Genomic DNA, 19,480 nt, shown 5'->3' with positions numbered 1-19,480 from the left:
CACAAGTTTGGGAGCATCCTGAGATTGCCAGCACGGCCAAGAGAGTAGTGCAGACCTGTCTGATATGCCTACAGTACAATCCTGCTAAAGGGACTTGTACTCCTAAAGGAGGGTTCGTTCCACCTACTGCACCATTTGAAGTACTACAAATGGATTACATCCAGCTTGAGCGCTGTAATAACCTCAAATATGTCCTAGTGGTGGTGTGTGCTTTCAGTAAATGGATTGAGTCCTACCCCACAAAGGATAATACAGCATTGACAACAGCTAAGGTGTTACTCAAAGAGTACTTCCCACGCTATGGTGTTTGTAAATTTTTGTGGAATGATAATGGTCCTCATTGTGTTGGGAAAGTAGTGGAGCATGTCCTGAAAGGATTGGGAATTAAACAGAGGTTCCACGCTGTATTCCACCTGCAGTCAGCAGGTCTAGTAGAAAGGTATAATGCGACTCTGAAGCTGAAGCTAGCAAAGATTGTGGCATCCACGTCTTTGAAATGGCCGGACGCTTTGCCTTTGGCATTACTGTCTATTAGATCAGTGCCACATTCCCGATCTGGCCTCACACCCTATGAAGTGGTGTTTGGAAGGCCTATGAACATCTGGGGAGTTCCAAAGCCTCGTTTGATACATGATGGGCCTTGTATAATGATGAACGATTATTTGGCACGATTAACAAGTGATTTACTTTCTATTCATCAACAGGTTCGAGAAGCGCTCCCCGACAACTCCTTTGGAAAGGCTCACGATCTCCGTCCTGGGGACCATGTAATGGTCCGCGTGTTTGAGAGAGCCAGCAGTTTGGAGCCGAGGTGGCGTGGCCCTGAACAGGTATTACTGGCAACTCGGACGGCTGTGCGAGTCACGAATAAGAAGCGGTGGATTCATTCAACTCACTGCCGTCGTGTCTCTCCGGATCTGGTGAATCCTGCGATGCTGTCTGATTATCGAGACATCTTGGATGCAGAGAAGAGCCCAGCTGTTATGCCTCGCGAGTCGGAGGGAGCCTTCCCGGACCACACTGTTTCTGGTGGAGCGAAGTATAACCTACGGCCAAGAAAATAGAGTTTTTTTTTCATTTTTCGAGACTGGTTGAGTAACCGTTCTGAGGTTTGCGAAAACGGAAGCCGAGAATATCAAGGGGGGGGATCAGTTCTGGCCAGTGTAGCGACACCCGTCTTGAATCTCGGAGAAGAAACCAGCGGCTACCTCGGATCTCCGCACTCAATTTTTATTTTTTAGTTTGGTTTTTGAAACATTTGTTCTTTGTACTATGGCACATACTACGATGAGAAATAGAAGAATTCTGGGTGCAGTTCTTTTTGTTGCAACTATAGTGGTAATAGCAGTAATAGCTTGGACTGTAGAACGATTGCTTCCTGCACGAGAATATTTACTGCCTACCACTCCAATTCCATCTGAACATTTCCATTTTACTTTTCCTTATCATGAAGAGAGACATAGACAGACTTACTTGAATAACAGTTTCATTCAAATCTTGCATCACACCCATAATATGACGAACACTTCAAACTGTTGGGTATGTGGAATGTTGCCTGGACATCAAAAGAAAGGAGGAACTCCACTTATTCCTCTTCCATTTTCACATAATGGTTCTTGTAATGCTTGGTACACTCTTCTTTTTACTCTAAGATGGCCAACAAAAAATGGACTACTCTTTCGTCTAAACAAGGTGTGTTACAATGATAAAGATGGTTATCCACAAGCAGAAGGAACTAAATTTGAGTGGGAAGAATATCGGCCGGACAATGTATCTACACCTCGTGTTTTCACTAATCAAAGACTTATAAATATGTCCAGTTTGCATGTGATTACGGTTATTGATACTAAGGCAGACCTTTGCGTGAGAAATAAGGGAACGATTCCGGTAGGCAATAGTGAATGTAATACTACTCTCACATTTGATACACCAAGTGGTATTGCTTTTGTAGCTTCATGAAACACTTACTTTATTTGTGGGAATAAAGGATATCATCGTCTTCCACTGGGTGGTTAGGAACTTGCTATATATCCTTTGTGCTACCCCCTGTATTTATTGCCCCGCCTATGTACCATAATGATTTTGTACTATATCATGATTTTATATAAAATAGGGTTAAGAGAACATTAGAGATTGAAAACGTGGACCAAACGGACACCTCCTTACAACAATATGTAGATTTTAACTTGGGTCTGTTCTCTTTTGTTGGAGCTGCCTTAAACAGCAGGAAAATAAGACGGCTAACACGTGTCGTGGAAGCTGTTGCTAATGAAACTGCCTCCGCTTTAGGGAACTTAACTGAGGAACTCCAAATTACTAGAATTGTAACGCTTCAGAACCGAATGGTTCTTGACGTAGTCTGGCTGATCGTGGGGGTGCATGCCGCATTATCGGAAGTAGTTGTTGTGTTTACGTCCCAGATAATTCACCTTCTGTATAAGATGCCATTTCCAAATTGCACAGAATCGCTGCTGAAATTCACCCCGAAAATGGTACATGGACATTCTCTAATTGGTTCTGGACTTTGCTTAGTACCTGGGGTTGGAAATTACTGACTATCCTTTGTATGATTATTGGAATACTCTTTTTCCTTTGTTTATGTATTCAATGTGGCCCTACCCTATGCTCTGTATGTATTACGGCCTGTATCCCATCCAAACGAGCTATTGCCAAAAATGAGCAAATGAGTAATGCAGAAGTGATGAAGATAATGATGATTAATATTGATGATGAACATCCTGACTACTTCCATTATGAGGTAGCTTCAGCTAAATGCTAAAAGGGCCGTCTGTCGTAATTTGGCAGCAACTGAATTAGCATTTAGCTCAGCTACACGAACTTTCACCGTTAACTTGACCAAACGTGCGGGGCCATTTTGTATTTGTTAGCTTCCATTTTTTATGAACATGCGGCCTCGTGGTCAGCATGCCCTTTCGTCCTTCCTCTATGCCAATGACCATTTACCTTGCCCGGCAACAGGCTATTTTTAGCACTGGTCAAGCTCACACATGCGTACTCGGACATTTGGATTAATGAGCGGTCACCTCTTAGGAATGTTCTCCAAAACTGACCAGTGGTACTAAACTCCTCCCACATGTTGGCTGTGTTCCAAAAATGCCCATATATGTACCTAAACTGTGAAAAGAGTATACCGCCTACCTTTTTATTACTGTTAAACTTATATAAAAGAGGTGGCGCACAGATGTTCGGTGTGATACTTATTGCATTGCCGAAGGGTGCTGTAGGAATGTACCACCACCCCATGGGGTCTTAATAAACTTGTCTTTTGCATTTTCCAGTTTCCGTGCCAACTTCTATTTTATGGTGTTCGAGAGTTTTTGCAGAGTATGTAGACCTGACGAAACCCAATACCACACATGCATATCATGCAAAGGCCACACTGTTACTCTACTTGGCAGACTGTCTCCGGCCCTTCCCCCTCTTTAAAAACACTCACATAATTGCCTCAAATGTCCTGTGTATTCCATCCTATTCAAAATGCATGAGTAAGAAAGTACCAATGCATCACAATGTGCTACCACATTTCTACCATAGTAGTCTTTAGTGTAGAATTGGTGACCAAAACCACCTGCTTTTTCATTTTTTACCACAATGTCCCTCACAAGGGACTCAGCCCTTCATCTTAATGTAGCCGGTGGGTATCCAGGAGACTCACGGAAATACTTGTTTTGCAGGTTGTTTTTCAAAACTCTTCTCAATTTCAAAATATTGCAGAAATGGTTGCTAGTTATGTTGTTACTAGATGTGTCATTTCTGCATCGGCATAGGGTCGAAAAGTGGCTTTTAGATTCTGCTTAAAAATACTAATTTCGTGACAAAGAAGTGCCTCTTCTACAGCATTTTGCTCAAAATGTTCCTCATTCCAACACTTGCAGGGTACATAGAATAACCAATGTCGATGTCGTGACAATGTTGAGGCAAATCCAGAAAAATTGGATGAATTTAGAATATGTACAACAAAATCCCCATCGAAAAATACTGCGTCCAGAATATCAACTGCTGCCACATTGCGACATTTGAGAACTATTGCTAAGTGACTACCAATCCCACAATGCATGGCACTTTATTTTACTCACCTGAGGAGAATTACTTATTGTGTGGTTATTTATGGTGAGTCCCTTGATATGAACTTGCACTCAAATGCTGCTGGCCCGTGAAAGAGAATGTAAGATTTGAAACGCGTTGGGCATCATTATTAAAAGGAACTGACACGCTGAATTTTGGTGCGCTGCAAGTGATTTTTTTCGGTGCGAGTGAGTCTCGTCTTTGGGCACTTGTGGAAAGGTAATATACGCTGCAGTCCAAGCCCTGGAGACGCACCGCTGCTAATAATTGGAAAGCGGTTCTAGGGCCCTTTGAACATGAAGCCTGGCAGAGCACTGGATTGCGATATTTAGCGCACCTTAAACATCGTGCATTTCCAAACTTATCATGGTTATTATTATTGTATGTGGAAAACTTGCGACATTTGAGAACTATTGCTAAGTGACTACCAATCCCACAATGCGTGGCACTTTATTTTACTCACCTGAGGAGAATTACTTATTGTGTGGTTATTTATGGTGAGTCCCTTGCACTCAAATGCTGCTGGCCCATGAACAAGGATGTAAGATTTAAAAACGCGTTGGGCATCATTATTAAAAGGAACTGACACGCTGAATTTTGGTGCGCTGCAAGTGTTTTTTTCCGGTGCGAGTGAGTCGTCTTTCGGAACTACAGTCACCAGTAGGTTGTTATAGCTAGGACCTAATTTACATACCAAAGTATTTTTTGAATTGCCTATATCTTTGGTGCCGTTTGACAAATCTTCATGGGTGTAAATCTGTTCAGTAGTTTGAGATATTAACTGAAATCAAAAGTTTTATATTTTCGGATCCTTCTTGGATTTGCGAATCTACGCATCAAAAGCACTGCTGTGATTGGCTGGCTGCAACCAGTCATTTTATTCATCGGGACACGGTTCCCAGAAGGGAAAATAAAGTTAAAAAGTGATAGAAGGGGTCAGGGTAGAGGTAACCTGACCCTATCGGACTAATGGAGGGGTCAGTGAGGGGCCCTCATGAACAAGAAATTGCCCAAAAAACTTTTCTTTTTTACCATGTGAGGTGCCCTGGATCCTCCTGTATCCTCCAGATTCGGGTGGATCTGCAGATCCAGACCCCAATTAAAAAAAATAATACACTCACAGATCCAGACATCTACTCACACATTCACACACCCACTCACAGAACCTCAAAACCACTCACAGACCCCCACATATTTCACACACCCATTTACACAAATGCACAACCTGTCACACACCCATACGGACATTCACACACCTACTCACACAGCCACTCCCACACCCAATCAATCACAGACCCACACAGCCAGTCACAAATGCACCCATCACACACTCACACAACTGTTTACACACCCACACAACCACTTATATACCCACTCACACCCCCTCACACACCTGGGTTGCAGGGACATTTTAGTTGGGAAGTAGCATAAAAAAACATAGAAGTTCACAAAAAAATAAAGGCCACAGGAATATTATAATTAGGAAATAAAAATTTAAAAACCTTAGAAATTCACTGAAAAAAAGTAAATGTTACAGGGACGGTATAGTTAGGAAATGGGATTAAAAAAAAACTTAGAAATTCACTAAAAAAAAAAAAAAGGTTACAGGGACATTATAGTTAGGTTAAGAGTTAACACACACAAACCACAGAAATTCAGCAGTTATAGTTAAAGTTATCTCAATTAACTATAACTTGTGCCCTAAGGTAACTATGAATCACACCCTCACCATGCACTGCTAATTACCCCAAATATTATATCCCTAGAGACATTGTTGATGTCCCGATGCAAACGACGCAGCCAGAGAACTCCACACCTGGCTCTCCAACTGCGCAGACAAGCGCGCCTCGCTACGCAACCTCGACAGAGAACGCCCCAGGAAAGCCGCCTGGTTCACCACCGCTCTCCAAGAAGCCAGACCTACCTGCAGATGCTTGGAGAAGAACTGGAGAAGAACTGGAGAAACCCCAAGAACACCGAAAACCACACCACTTACAAGGGCACCATGATGGACTACCACAACCAGATCAGAACCACCAAGAGGAACTTCATCCACAACAAAATCCTGACCAACTCCACCAACTTGAAGGAACTTTTCAACACCTGAGCTACAATGCACCATCAACACCACCTTCAAAACAGGCACCTTCCCAAATGACTAGAAGCGTGCAAAAGTCAGAGCTCTGCTCAAGAAGCCCACAGCTGACCCTACCGACCTCAAGAACTATCGGCCCATCTCACTCCTCCCCTTCGCAGCCAAAGTTGCAGAGAAAACAGTCAACAGGAAACGGACACGATTCATTGAAGAGAATGCTGTCCTCGACACGTCTCAATCTGGATTCCGAAGCAACCACAGTACAGACACCACTCTACTCGCTGCCACAGACGACATCCGCATCCTCCTGGACCAAGACCACTCTGCAGCCCTCATCCTACTCGACCTATCAGCGGCCTTTGACACAGTCTCCCACCGCACAATAGTCACAAGACTACACAATGCAGGCTTACAAGGAACAGCCCTGAACTGGATCTGATCATTCCTCACCGGAAGAAGCCAAAGGATCAGACTCCCACCCTTCCTCTCCGACCCCACGAAAATCACCTGCGGAGTCCCACAGGGTTCATCCCTGAGCCTCACCCTCTTCAACATCTACATGGCTCCCCTCCCAGCAATCGTCCGACAACACAGCCTCAACGTCGTATCCTACGCCGACCACACCCAGCTCATCCTCTCCCTCACCAAAGACCCCGCCACTACCAAACTAAACTTGCAAGACGTCTCAGTCTGGATGACCAATGCAAAAACAATTGATGGACAGAATGCAGAAAAATGTCATACATTCACCCCAGTACAGAGATGTGGGCCTAAATCCATCGTTTTTTTGCACTCCACACCACCCCCGTTCAGACATGGCCATATGCAAATCAGCCTTGACCCTGTGCCTCATGGGAACCGTCCAGCCCGAACTGACAGCCAGAAACCGGTCCTAGGATGCTTGATTCCGGTCCGGGAAAGACATGGCTTGGCAGTTCAGGCTGGACTGTTCCCATGAGGCAAAGGGTCAAGACTGATTTGCATATGGCCATGTCTGAACTGGGGTGGCTTGGTGAGCAAAATAACGATGGATTAAACCCAGATCAGTGACTGGAGGTGAATGTTTTGCCAATGTGCAACATTCCGTCCATCATCTTGTGGGTTTTCATTCTGGATGACCAACAGCTGCCTGAAGCTCAACACCGAGAAGACAGAAGTCCCCGTCCTTGGTACCACCCCTTCTGCATGGGACAGCACCTGGTGGCCGACCGCCCTTGGAAGCCCTCCTACCCCCTCAAACCACGCCAAGAACCTCATCATCGTACTCGACTCATAACTCACCATGAACCAACAGGTCAATGCCATGACCTCCAGCTGCTTCAACACCCTCTGCATCCGCCACAAGACCTTCAAGTGGATCACCCCTGAGACAAGGAAGATAGTCACTCATACTCATCACCTGCAGACTGGAGTATGGAAACGCACAATACGCAGGTATCAACAAGTCCCTACTTCCCAAACTCCAGACAATACAGAACACCGCTGCCAGACTCGTCATCGGCATTCCCCGACACAAACACATCAGCCAACACCTACAAAGTCTCCACTGGGTCCCTGTGGAGAAAAGAGTCACTTTCAAAATCCTCACTTGCCTACAAATGCCTACACAACAATGGACCCAAATACCTCAATGACAGAATCAACTTCCACGTACCCAAATGAAACCTCCGATCTTCCAACCTCGCACTGGCCGAAACTCCATGCATCCACAGAGCCAGAGCAGGCGGAAGATCCTTCTCTCACATTGCTGCCAAGACCTGGAACGAGCTTCTGGCAGACATCAGACGAGCCCCCTCCCTGAACTCCTTCAGGAAAACCCTTAAGACCTGGCTCTTTGGCTAAACAGATCTGTGGCCTCCCCCACCTAAGTGCCTTGAGACCCTCACAGGTGAGGAGCACGCTTACAATTCCCTGATTGATTGATTAAATCACTGAAACATTTGCATCACAATTATTAATGAGAAAACTGTGGAAGGTGAATGGGGGAAGTTATAGTTACCTTAGGGCACAAGTTATATTTATTCAAGATTGCTACAACTTCTGAATTTCTATGATTTTGTGTGTGTAAAATCTGAACCTAACCATAACGTCCATGTAACATTTGTTTTTTTAGTGGAAAAAATTATATACATATTTTCACTGAAAAAAAACAAAGGTTACAGGGTATGGTTAGGTTTTTTTCGTGAATATATTACCTACTGGCGGTCACCAGTAGGTTGTTATAGTTGGAACCTTGTCTTCATTAAAAAAAAGTTTTTTCTTTTGCCAATATCTTAGGCGCCGTTTACACGTATTGACGAAGAACAAGAAACATTGAAATTGAGACTTTCATTTTGCCCTGAGGCTAATCTGGATTATGTGCAAACTCGAATTGATTTATTCAAGTTTATCAGAATGTTGAAGCTAAGAAAACACTTTTTGTCCAATTCTTCATCTAGACCCAGTAGGAGCCCTGGAGAAGATATAGACAGGGAGGAGGTCTAGCAGTGAGCGACATGAATTTAATGATGGAGATGAGAGCCATGGGTATGGAAACTCGCAATGAGGATGTTACTATCAATGCGAGTGATGTCGCTCAAGAGGAGAACATTGATATTTATTAGGATGCACCAAAGGGTTTTAGACAGAGTTCAAGATTCACACCTATGACAACGACAGATGTGACCGATGTGTATAATGATTTGGTGTTGAACGAACTGAAGAAATTGGGTAAAGAAGCATATCATAATGCTAATAAATTGAGCAATAGCCAACAGAGGACTTATCATGCGTGGATTAAGAAGCGGTCTGAACATGATAATTGCATAGTTCGCAGCGCAGACAAAGGGGGCAATGTTGTCCTAAGGAACAAAGAGAAATATCTAGCTGAGGCATACAAACAACTTAACAACAAGAACTGTTATTCAAGGGTTGATGAAAGATTAATGCTAGATAGTAACAGTCATTTCAATGATGAGTTGAAATTATGGTATGACCAAACCCTCTTAAATCATGATGAGTATGTTTCTAAAAATTGATCAGCCAGTAACTGCAGTGTTTTATCTAATCCCAAAAGTGCACAAGGATGTTAACAACCCTCCTGGGTGCCCAATAATTTCTGCAATAGGTAGTGCCCTCGAACATACGTCCAAATATGTAGACTAATTTTTTAACCCCCTTGTCAAATCGCTTCCCTCTTACATACAAGACACTGGGGATTTTCTCAGGAGGATCAATGATATCCCTTCGAAGACAACTATTTACTGGTAACCATCGAAGTATTCACCTTATATACTAGTATAAGGCACACAGATGGACTACGGGCAGTGGGACACTTTTTAGGTACATGGTCTATCAACCTATGGGCACATACCCAGATGATCATTCGTATGGTGGAGAAATGCTTGAAGAGTAACTTCTTCTTGTTCAATGGACAGCTTTTCCACCAGACCTGCGGTCTGCGATGGGCACCTGCTTCGCCCCTAGCTATGCAAATTTGCATAAGGGCTGGTGGGAGGAGCAGGTTATCCGGGTGCAGTACCAAAGGGAATGGGACAACCACATTATGCATTGGAGTAGGTTTATTGACAATATGTTTTTAGTATGGAAAGGCACTGAGAATGAAATAAAATCTTTAATTGCCAAACTCCAAAAGAATGATTTAAACCTTGCCTTTACAAGTGAAATCAGCAGTAAAAGTGTCGATTTTCTTGATGTAACAGTTTATGTGGATAAGGGGAAAGTTAAAGCTAAATTAAATAGGAAACCCACGTGTGGTAACACTGTTGCATGCTCAGAGCTTTCATCCTACTAATTTGAAAAGAAGTATACCCTATGGGGAGAGCCTGAGGGTGAGGCACAATTGTAGTGTACCAGAAGAGACCAAGAATGAGTTTGACGTTCTAAAAAGGAGGTACAGGGAGAGAGGATATCCTGAGGATTGGATTGACAGTGGCATCGAGAAAGGGTAAAAAAAACCAAAGAGAGGAAATCTTGTTTAATGCAAGTGAGAAAAGTGTGAAAAATAGTGAGAATCAATGTAGGTTCATCACGACATTTAGCAAGCAGCATGATGAGGTGAGAAGAATACTCAACAAGCACAGGCACATTATTAAGAATGACCCCTTGCTTGGTGAGCACGTTGCAAAGAGACCCCAGATTACATTTCAAAAAGTTAGGTCCTTTAGAGAATCCCTGGTGAGCAATACTCTAAAGAAACCACAACCAAAAACAACCTGGTTAAACAAAAAGCAGGGATTTGCGAAATGCTCAAAATGCAAGGCATGCGCATATGGAGATAACAGGGATCAATATAAGGTGGGCCTGACGAATAAGATCAAGGGCAAGTACACCTGCAAGACGGATTTTGCCGTCTACGTACTGCAGTGTCCATGTGGCCTGCGGTACGTGGGAAGCACTATCCTTGAAGTACATCAGCGCATTTTACAACACTTGAAGGCGATAAAAAAATGGAGACCGGTCGTACCCTGTGGCCAGGCACTTTGAGCGAGTTCATAATAAGGACATCATAGGTTTGACCTATTAGTGATTGATTCTGTGATGATGAATATAAAAGGTGGTAATCGGGTGAAAAAGTTGAGGAAACTTGAATCCTGTTATATCATAGAACTCAATTCCAATCAACCAGGAGGTTTAAATATAGAAGAGGACCTACACACACACACTTATAATGATATTTGGAGTGTCGCCCAAGTTTTATAATTCAGAATGAAATGCACACAAATTTTTGAACAGACTCAATATGCGTAAGGCAGGTTAGTGCAAGTTACGTATTCTCTTTGGTTGTGCCTAAGCCCACTTGGGCGTTACTCAATTGATGTTTTAGCAATGTCTAATGTGATTGCTGAAAGCGTGCTGTACAATTGCTCACATGAGCGTCGTTGGTCATTTTTTGACAGGTATTAGCGATATCTATTCTAATTAAATTCATGAGATACGCAATACCCAATGGGCTCACATGAGTGTGATTGGTGAATTTAAGGAGCAAAGTTAATAAAGCTCACTCGAGCTGTATGGTAAAGCACATACAAATCGAGCATCGGAATGATTGTCAAAGTTATTTTTTAACATGATTTGAAAAAAAGCACGCGAGCAACTATGACAATGCAATGGGTATACACAATGTTTTAAATCTAAGCTAAGTGAATAGATACATTAAGAAAGCACAATGACATTGAATGTTTAAACGTTATTTTGCAGATTTAAAGAAGTGTAACTTACAAAGCATGGTTAAAAACTACGAGTCTGTTCTTTGTTTATACGTGTGTAGTTGCTAAGCAATGCACGTCATGCATTTTTAAAAATGGCCGCAATTCAAATCCATTTGACCAGTGAGCAAGACTGCTTGGCAGTTGAAAAGCGTTTAGTAGCAGCAAGAAATAAAGATTGAAAATCGCACACATGGCGTTGTCATCTTTTGTGGTGATATTGTGAAACTCGGCTCGAGGAGTCTATCAGGCAACGCAACTCTTGATATGGTGTGGCTAAGAATGCTCGAGAAATACAAAGATATATATATATATATATATATATATACACATATATATATATATATATATATATATCCCTACGGGGGGAAAAAAAAGGTTACAGGGGCTCAGATTTCCCTCATACATAACCAGTGAAATTCGTCAGTTATAGTTACCAGAGGTAACTATAATTTACGCCCCCGCAATGTACTGCTTATGATCTCACATATTACATCATTCATGACATGGTCAGTGATATCACTTATGACATCTCAAATTACATCACTGATGACACCATCCAGTAAGTGTAAGTATTTTTTAAGAGTTTATGATTGTTAAACATGTATTCTAATGAGTGATGCTCACTGTGTAGACTTGGCTAGGGACATATTTACCTTTATTCTTTGGGTTCTGTTGTTGAGAAATTAAGTGAACCAGTTAAGAACGGACCCTGATAACCCCATCCTACGTTCAACTAGTTCTAAGAGGCTCTCATTTGTGACTGTATCGAAAGCTGATGAAAGATTGAGTAGGATGATAAGGCAGGATTCGTTCAGACCCAACATTTTTAGGGCATCATCAACTATATGAATGAGCACAGATTCAGTACTGTGGCCCTGGCGGAAGTCGGATTAAAATTGAAGTAGGAGACTGAATTGTTCAATGTGGTTACACAGTTGTACATGGGCACATTTCTCTAGGAGCTAGTGTCATATTAGAAACTGGCCAGAAATGTTTTGGATCAGTGTGATTCGCTGTGGGTTTCTTCAAAATAGGGGCAACATGCCCAGCTTTAAGGCAGTCAGGGATCGATCCTTGGAGTAGTGAGGCATTAACTATCTTGGTGCAGAGTAGGCGCAGGGACAATTTGACCTCTTTGAAGAGATTTGCCGGTAAGGAATAGCTAAAGTGGTTTGAGGGTTTAAGTGCGGTTAGTATTTTGAGAATGTTGCTTTTATCATAGGTTTTGAATGTACTCCATGAGGCATTGTTTTCAGTGTGTGAGCTGAGAGACATGGTGGTTACGCGATTCTGAGTGGGTGGTTACTGCTTGAAGTGTAAGAGGGAGGTGCTCATTAACTGTCCGCAGGTTGATTTCACTCCTCACAGTTTATCTGAAGTGGTGGGGTCGGCTGCCCATTGGATTGTAGCTTGATAAGTTCAAATAATTTCCTTGGGCAATTTCTTGCATTATCTAGTTGGTTTCTAAAGAAATTTGCTTTCGAATTTCTGATACACTTGTTGTAAGGACTCCTCAATGATCTCAGGTGTTTAAAATATTCGAGGGAGGTTGAGTATCTCCACGATCGTTCAGCTAGTCAGAGCTTAAGTCTATCTGCATTTAGGCGTCATTGAACCAGGGTTTGGATTCTTTGGTGGACCGTCCTGTTAGTTGTAAAGGTGCTATTGAGTTGGAATGTTCAGCATTGAGTTGTTGTAATGAGTTGTGAGGTCATTAACATCTGTCATATCAAATGGAGGTGGCAAGATGTTGCTGAGGGATGAGATATTGTTCAGGTTGGTACTTTGCATGCTCCTTTTCCAGTGTGTGGGTTTCTTAAGTTGAGTCTTTTTTGACCTCACTGATTTCTGCGATGAGGAAAGTTATGCAGTGGTGATCTCTCAAGGGAGGGTGGATTCCTTTTGGATGTTATTATGCTTCGCAATAATGAGGTCCAAGGTCGCCCCCAAATTGTGGGTGGAACGGTCACAGAATTGAGTCAGGTTATGGTCAGCTAGGAAGGATTTAAGGCTGTTGACTGCTGGGTCATTCCAGTGGAGGTTGAAACCTCTGGGGGAGATCTGGGTGCAGTGTTGTCCTGCATTGGTAGAGAGGTTTTCCATTATCTGTTCTAGGAGTGTGGTGTTATCTCCTGGTGGGTGGTAGATCGTGTGCAGTTTACCCACTGGACTGTTGTTATTCAGAATATAAATGCATAAGTATTCACATGAGGCATTAGAAATGTTTTGAGACTGTTTCGCTGAGAGGCTGTTTCAGTCTACACAAGCAATAATTCCTGCCTGGTCTAATTGTATGATGTTGTGGTTGGGTGGAACTAGTAAGTCAAGGGTAGCTGAGGAGGAGTAATTTAGCTAGGTTTTGGTAAGGAGTAGTAGGTCCAGGTAGTGTTTAATGATTTGGTCCGAAATGGCTGTTGCATGTTTCAGTGCAGATCTGCAATTGAGTAGCATGCATTTCAGGTGTGGTTTGGTGTCCTCTGCAGTTATCTGAGCAATGGGCACTTGCTTAAGGTTTGACTTGTTTGCGGTTCTGTGATTGGGCCTAGGTTCTCTGTGGGGGTTTGTAAAATAGTTTTTATTTGGTCCCAATCTGCTCTGTTATTGCGATTTGTGGAATTATATGAGAGGAGTGTGTGAATGTCACCATCGGAGATAGGATCTTTGAGTCTTATAGGCAGTGTAGGCATTGAGATAGGGTATCATTCTCCAAGTCAGATGGGTAGATGCTGAGAGGGCTGGGGTCCCAATGAGTGTGGTGCGCTATGGTGGTCTAGAGAGGTATTTTGTATCTAGAGCCGGAATGTGGCTATTCATCACAGGAGTTTTGTAGTTCCCTCTGTTTGCCAGCTCTGAGGTGATGCGGATTTGATTTTGTATGTCTACCATAAGTAGTTCTAAGTCCCGTGACATTTCACCCAGTTTAGATTCTAGTAATATGAAAGACCCAGAGATTGAGGTTTGGGTCCAAAGACCAGGAGAAGGGGGGGGTCGAAATGTTTATGTTAGTGCTGCTGGCCTGGTATAACCTGCAGGGTGGATGTCAAGGTGTCGATGGGTTGGGGTGTGAGGTGGGGAGATGGACCGCTGATGAGTTGGGCAGATAGGACCACAGGTGTCTTATGCTGTGTAATATTGTTCAGATGAGGGTTATCAGGCATTGTGGGTGACATTGTTTTTGGCCAAAGGGAGTGCCTAAGCGTATTCGAAGTATCCATGAGGGTGCATTCAGCGGATAAGAGGATAGTCAAGGTGGTAAGGTTATTTCCTTGGATGTCAGTCAGTGTTTGCTACTTTAGCGGGTAATAAGGGGGTAGTCTGGCTTGGTGCTTCATGGATAGGCAATCCTGTTCCTCAGAAAGCGGTGGAGAGTTGATGTGTGAGCAACATCCTGGAACATTATTGACAGGCACTGGCATAACTGCAGACCTCTCCACTCCTCTTAATACCCTCCCTATGTACGTCACAGTAGATGCACCTGCCATTGAAAGTGCTCCACTGGACAACAATGGCAGAGTCGTCATTCGTTTTTTCTGTGTGCCTCATGAAACTTTGGGGTGGGGCAAAGACATTTTCTTTCCACAGTATTTACCTCAACAGCAGGACTTACTCGCTTGTGCTCACAGAGCAAGACCCCCAATTTACAGCCTGAGCTACTCTGGACAGATACAGCTGGTTATCCAATTATGCAGACTAGGTTATGCAGCTTTTGATGAAAAGGTCAAGAAGTATAAACTACAAGAATATCATGCACAGGTAAGAGTTGGTCCAGTATAATGAGCAGCAGATGTGGAACGTGCTCATGTACTGAATATTAAGGTAGGACTATTTTTACATACAGGATCAAGTTGGGTGATCTAAGCTTCAGTGTCACATTGACTGTTCTACTGAAGAGTTAGCAGCAGAAAATTGCTATGGTAAAGCATATCCACTATCAATTCATAGAGACAGTTTAAGAGAAGCAATTAAGTAAGTGCTTGTAAACCTGTTGTGTCAGAGAATTAATACCACACATCTTTTTCTTGAATTTCGTATTTTTGTCTTTCGTCAGTGGTGTAAAATTATATAAAATATTTGTCTGAGCAAGAAGGCACTTAAGAATCTACTTGCTCTATAAAAACAATAAAACCCACTTACCCCATTTGTTGCCAAGCAGGGTTTATCGAGGTGCTGATTCTGCACCTTCTTACAAATCTACACACAGGAGAGCATAGAGTAACAAGCATTTGCAATGCAATAGGTCTCGCAGCATTAAAGTTTGAGTTATTGGCATTGTATATGACAATGTGTTGCATTTTCTGTATAAGGCTTTATTCTATATTTGTATTGTATTGTGTTATTTGTAGAGTACAGGCCTACCCCACGGTGTGTATTAGCCTTACTTATAGTAGTGTTAACAGGTGCCTTGTGTTTCTGGTTATCAGGTGTACGCCAAGATCTTTACCGTGTGCTGGTGGAACAAGAATAAAATTACATATTACAACAAGTGGGGAGTAAAGGGGCCAAGCATCAGCAGGTGAGGGGGTGTAGCTCGTCTATCATAGCAGAACGGTGGAACTGCAATGGTAAACGCGTAAAAATTTACTTTTCTCAATCTGTCCTCTGAGGCAGCTGGTGACATCTGAAAGGGGTAGGGTGCAACGCAAAGTGAAGTGCGCATGTCGGGCTGGCCATCGCAAGACAGCAGGCCATTCCGACATGTGCACTCTGCACTGGCACGCAGTCATCCTACAATCAGCAGGAATTAGCCTCGCCCTCACACTCACGCTAGAACAGCATAGACTCGCAGCACAGATGTAATAAAATGGGAATGACCATTTTATGAATTTGCGTTTACCTGCTGCGCTCGCAGAAGGCGGGCGATGCTCCTCTGCCCTTTAGGATGAACCGCCACTAACTGTCCCTCTGTGGGACCCAGAACACCCCTTTATCTGGCAAGAATGAGGTTGTGAACGTTGCATGCATCCAACACAGCACAGATATGCCATGGAGCTGGCTATCACTATGTTCACAACAGCACTCCACACCATAACATACCACACTAACAACCAACAGTTCACACCGGGGAAAAGTCCTAACATACTTCCAACACCATGTAGTCTGTATCTCGGTGCCCAACAACACTTGCCGCTTTCACTCACCAATACTCACTGCATGACACCTTTCCAATCAAACTTCTTATCTGCCATTCTTAAACAGAACATGACAGGCCCCCTCATTCGCACCACACAGCACCAAAGCAGTATAATTCAAGGCGCTACTAACTCAACAGAACTCCCACCTGCACCGCACCAACATACACTTAAAAATGATCAGATAGTTTGTTTAAACATATCACACCGCGTGCACATGGCATCAGAGCTATTCACAGGACTAGCGATGCTATCATGAAAACAATTTGCACAGGCCATGCAATGGACATCTGACCATTAAATTCAGCTAAAAATGGCAAAACACCCTGGTGCCCCGATCCACACATATAACAGTACAGACTTGATGAATTAAAGCTGTTAGCCATTCTGCCTGTGGGGAAATACGCTGATACATGATGGCCCAAAAGATCTTTAGTAAGATCGAACTTCTTTTACATTAACATTAATCATCATGAACCATTAATAAACAAGCCACTTAACACATCTTCACTGAGCACACAGAACCAAACACTGTGCACTACTCGATGGAAGGAAACCCCAGAATGCACGAAGAGCGGCCAGACTAGCTCTGCTGTGACATACTAATGGTAGAACGTGCTGTACAAATGGGGATTCTATAACACGTAAGAAAACAGCATGATTAAAACCATACATTGGTTCTTACTTACACGTTTTCCATGCCATTGACATTACGTAGTCACAGTGCTTGAGACTATGTTTAGGGTCGTGGCTATTAACAGTGCAGCGGGTGCAGTGGCACCAGAACCCAGTGGTCTGAGGGACCTATTGAAACATAATTACAGATTTGTATTTCTAGTACCAACCTAGGGTGTGGGGGGGGCCATGGTGCTGTTGCTCCGCCACTCTGTGCTTAGCAGATGTCTGGTGCCTGTATCGCACGAGGAACCTTAGTATGTTCACCTCATGGCTGCTCTTAAGTTGACCCCTTTGAAACAAATGCTAGGGGCGCCCAGAGCTGTTCCTTTCTCAGGTCCCAGGATAAGACCAGCCCAGCAGGAGAAATCTGAGCTGAGAGGCGGGGTCAGAGGTCAGCGCGCGCTCTTGTTCTGCTCTCTGCTGATGCCATCCATGTGTGAATATCGGGCCGGCCCTCAGCTCAGGTGCAGGCGGAGCCCGAGCTTGGACCGTTTATACCGTAAAGCCATTACTGACCACAGCTCATTAGTGCCGGGATTAAGGCTATTGTGTTACCCTGGGCGCCTGCCCCACTGACAGCGAGGCACCAACGCACCACACTTTGTGAAAAGGCGGGAACAATACTAAAACAAGCAGCAGGAGCAAAAGGGGGGAGGGGGAGCAACAGAAAATGCCCCCAGAATCCTGCCGCGGCCGCACCGGAAGTCAGGCAAGGTCGCCTGTGACGGGGGCGGGGCCGCGTGCGGAACGTAAGAGGAGGCAGGCTGAGTCAATGCGTCTCGCGCCCCGGGGCCGCGCCAGCAGGAGGTTGTGCGCCGCGTGCTGAGAGCAGAGTCTCCCAGATTGGCCAGGTAAGTTCAAAAGGGCTGGGGGGGGGGGCTTGGTGCACTCGTGTGTGTGTGTGTGTGTGTGTGTGTGTATGTGTGTGTGTGTGTATGTATGTATGTGTGCGACGGTGACGGCGGCGGGGGAGGGGGACCTTGGTGCACTTGTGTGTGTGTATGTGTATGTGTGGGGGGGGGTGTCTCTGTATGTATGTGCGTGCATGGGCGCTTGTGTGTGTCTGTGTGTATGCGCATGCGTGTGTGGTGTTTCGAGCTTCCCAGGAGACAGCGCCTGGCCACAGCGCGCGTTCGCGTGCGCGTGGCAGTTTCAAATCGCCATGTGCGTGGCCAGGATTGTCTCCTGGGAAGCTCACACGCCGACAAAAGGTTCTCGGCGGAGACGCGCTTCCGCGCGGCTAGTCGAGACCTAAAAAACGGGACAGAAGCAAAGCTCCAGGGCTGAAATGTCCTACACGTGTTTAAGGAAATTTTCTATTTACTCCTCAAACTCTTAACACACTGGAAAAGTTGGAAATGTAGTTTTGACAAGGATAGGAGTAGATTTATAACAGGGTGGGGGTAAGAGAACTGTTGGAAAAGAGAATTTGAAATAACTCAGCAGAGTTTTGCATGGGTAACGCAGAGTAAATTTACTAATGTAAAAAGGACATAATTTTTGTAAACTCTTGTGCATTCCGGAGTCGTAAATCTGCACGGCTGTAAGGACGTGTAATGTCAGTGCCCATTTGTGACTTTACTTATGTATTGCAGTGTTAATTTACTGTCAAGAAGCCTATGATGGCTTTACACTAATTTGTCATTAAAGATCCTTTTTTTGTATTTATTGGTGGGAATCAAAAACATTTTATTAAGTGATGCTCCAGAAAAATAGTACCAAAATTCAAGCAATTGTTTAGCATTTTTTTTCGTTAGCTTTTTTTGTGTACATTTTATTTTGAAAGCAAACATGCACTAATCTTGCTGTCAAGCTTTTTTTTATATGTACTTGCATATGATCAAAGAAAATTCTGGGTGCATTATAAACAGCCTCATATTTTTCAACTCTGAAAAACACGTGTTACCATTTGTATACTGCACCTGCTTTGAGTAATGCAAGCAGAGATCACAGCGCACAGTGTTTCTTTGGAGAGCCGATTCTGGTATTAAAGATTTGTATTAATTTATCATATATTTGAACAATTTAAACATGTGGATATAAACATCACCTTAGTGGTTGACAGTTCCATAATGAGGTTCTGTAAACTCGCTGGCAATGGGTTTGTGCTGTACTTGTTTGGGCTTCTTGTCAAGTGCACCAAATAAACTTGCGCTCTCAGACCTCAAAAATATATGCCCTCGCCATCAGTCATGGAGGATGGCGCTTATTGTCAAAATTTGTACTGCAGCTTGAAACCACCCTTCATAGCACAATGATGCCTGGAAAGTCACGTGATTTAC

This window comes from Lissotriton helveticus, chromosome 4_1, assembly GCF_964261635.1.
Source record: "Lissotriton helveticus chromosome 4_1, aLisHel1.1, whole genome shotgun sequence".
Classification (NCBI taxonomy): Eukaryota; Metazoa; Chordata; class Amphibia; order Caudata; family Salamandridae; genus Lissotriton; species Lissotriton helveticus.
Note: the sequence above shows the minus strand (reverse complement) of the source record.